The 2,790-nt window shown below is 42.5% G+C and overlaps 1 long non-coding RNA gene across 1 annotated transcript in view; it reads right to left on the bottom strand.

Moving 5' to 3' along the window:
- LOC106725140 overlaps positions 1-2,223 on the bottom strand; it is a 21,955-nt gene extending 19,732 nt beyond the window's left edge. The window contains exons 1-2 of the long non-coding RNA XR_001361009.1: positions 2,160-2,223; positions 686-806 (exon numbers count right to left, since the gene is read on the bottom strand). This is a non-coding gene — a long non-coding RNA (uncharacterized LOC106725140). The remainder of the gene's footprint in view (positions 1-685; positions 807-2,159) is intronic.
- Between the last annotated feature and the right edge of the window lie 567 nt (positions 2,224-2,790).

The raw sequence follows: 2,790 nt of genomic DNA, 5'->3' as shown, positions 1-2,790 counted from the left end.
TGTGAGGGGTGTGGGGGTGTTTGTGCAGGAGTAATGCCGGTGGTCTTGATCCAGCATCTAGAATGGCTCAGGAATCTGGAGAAGGTGCTGTGCTTAAATTAATAAAGAGTCCAGAGACAAAACATAATTTTGAAAGGCATTATGGGGAGTCAGAGAAGATTTTGCTAAAGGAACTAAGTTCTCCTTGCCTCAGGTCCCCTTTCTATTTATTAACACAATGTGTCCTAAGGCAAGGTAGATATACATCAAAGGCCAGGGTTTATATACACAATCCATTGTCAGATTGGGGAATTGTCTACGGTTGTTCAGGTGTTTGGCCAGTAGGAGGCAATAACATGTAGACTGACATGTCTGGCAGCCAGCTGTCATTTTATGCATCCTTCTCAGGTTTGGAGAAATGCCCTCAGCCATTTCCAGATGATTCAGCCCTGCTGACGTGCTGGAATTGGCTTCCGGCACAGGAGGCAGCCGATGGATGTTTCTCTCTCTCCCTCTCTCTCCCTCTCCCTTCCCCACTCTCTTAAAAAAAATCAATAAAAACATTTTGAAAAGTCAGTGGGCTCACAGGCCATAGTTTGCCAACCCCTGGTCTAAACTATTATACCTCTAAAAAATGCCACAGATGTGTCAGATCCCTGAATATTCACAGGTTTATTCCCTATCACCCGAGGAATATATCTCTTACCTAAGCATTCACAGCTCTAGTCACTTTCTGCTACAGGGTCCAACTGGCATGGTGTCATCAGTATAGTGGACCAGTGTCCAAAATGTCCAGGTAATCAAGGTTCATTGTCATCCTCCACGATCTATTTAATTTAAGCAAGGATTAAACTGGTTAACTGAATGGGCTATTATGGAGATAATCACTCCTGCCTCCTTTAAGTGGTTGAGAGTGAGCAACTCACTGCAGGATGTTCTATTTTTTTCAACTTACCATCTTTGCCTAGGGTTGCAGATCAGGGAGAACTTTTAGGGGTTTCCTCCCAGTGATGGCGAACCTATGACACACGTGTCAGAGGTGATTCATTTTTTTGGTTGATTTTTCTTTGTTAAATGGCATTTAAATATATAAAATAAATATCAAAAATATAAGTCTTTGTTTTACTATGGTTGCAAATATCAAAAAATTTCTATATGTGACACAGCACCAGAGTTAAGTTAGGGTTTTCAAAATGCTGACACGCCGAGCTCAAAAGGTTCGCCATCACTGTCTTAGCCTTTCCAATCACTCCACAGAGAACCAATGAGAGGGCTCTTCCAGCTTCTAAGTATTCCACAGCCTTTGGACTTGGCCTAGGACTCCATTTATCACTTGGCCACTAAACATCCTCTCTAATAAAGAGGCTGATGATATTTTGGGTCACTTGGTATCCATCTCAGCTTATCCACAGCCCTTAAAATACTCAAATATTTACTTTACTCAGTGTACAGTTAATCTGATAAAAATCTGTTAGGTCCCTTTGAGGAAGAATTGTTAATAGCTACTCTAAGGACTTGCTATGGTGTTTCAGCGACCTTCCTCAAGGGGGCACAACAAGTCAATCAATGGATTCTGAATCAGAAATCCACCTCAACTCTTGAAACTAGACAAGAGACCATGATTTTCTTTGTGGTACTAACCCACTCAAGATCTTTTTTGGATATATAAATCAATTAGTACCTCATTTGCCTGCCCATACATCTTGCTCCTAGATACCATGGTTTATTAGTCCTTGCCACAGATTCTTGAGAGTCAAGGCCTCCTGGTTGTCACTCTGGCCTTGCTATTCACTCAGAGAATTGCATTGACCTGTCTTCCTAGAGGCTTATTGTGGCAATTAATGCAGCCAATTAATTCCACTAATCTTACCTTCGCTCTGATAGTTCTATGCTGTGGACTTGCTTCTGCTCTTCCAGAATCCTATTATCTCCACTGACACCAGGGAGCCCAGTTTCCCAGAAATATTTCCAAATGTCAACGTTGGCTATGCCATCCAGGTTTGTGTAAGTGCACTCTATGATGTTCATACAATGAGGACAGACAACACTGCCTTTGTCAGATGCTGGTGTCTCCCCCGTGAAGCATTCCTTCCTGCTTTAGTGAAGACAGTGCCTCCGTGTCTCGTGGTCATTTAGTGGTTCTCTGGCGTTGCACCATCAGTCAGTTCTAAGATGCTCACCTTTCTGAGCCTTTGACCTGTTCATCTGCCAAGGAATTTCCAGCATCTCCGCCTGATTTACTGTAGGCATCATTTTCCCCAAAGTTTAAGGAGATATTCCAGGAGCTTATTAGGAGCGACTCCAGGAGACCTTGCCAGAACGAACTGGGGGAGGAGAAAGCAAAGAGCAAAAATCAGTTCTGAGCTGAGGGGAGGGTGACACCTCGAAATGGATGACAATTTGAAGTCTTTAGCTAGGTGTACCTTTTAATACCTGAAAAGGGAGACTGTTTTAACACCCAAGAGTGAATTGAGAGTCATTGGATCTGCCCGAGACATCTCCAAGGCACAGGAGAGAGAGCCAACAGTGTTTTTGAAGGCAAAACTAGAAGAAAAACAGAGCTGTTCCCTCATTGTGCACTACCAATTATAGATGGTTCAAATAACCTGTTGTACAAGTGCTGAGGGCAAAATGTGTTGCTGCCTTCCATTTCCTTGAGTTGTTTTTTCCACTTAGAAAATGTGTTACACTGAGTCATTATGCAGTATAAAACCATTAGGGTATTCTGTGTTTATAAACCTAGGGGACAAAATACATTAAATCTGCATACCACACTATGTGAGCTGGTCTTGGAGACTGATTAAGTAGTAA

This window comes from Myotis brandtii, unplaced genomic scaffold, assembly GCF_000412655.1.
Source record: "Myotis brandtii unplaced genomic scaffold, ASM41265v1 scaffold1384, whole genome shotgun sequence".
NCBI lineage: Eukaryota > Metazoa > Chordata > Mammalia > Chiroptera > Vespertilionidae > Myotis > Myotis brandtii.
This window is presented reverse-complemented; position numbering and strand designations above follow the sequence as displayed.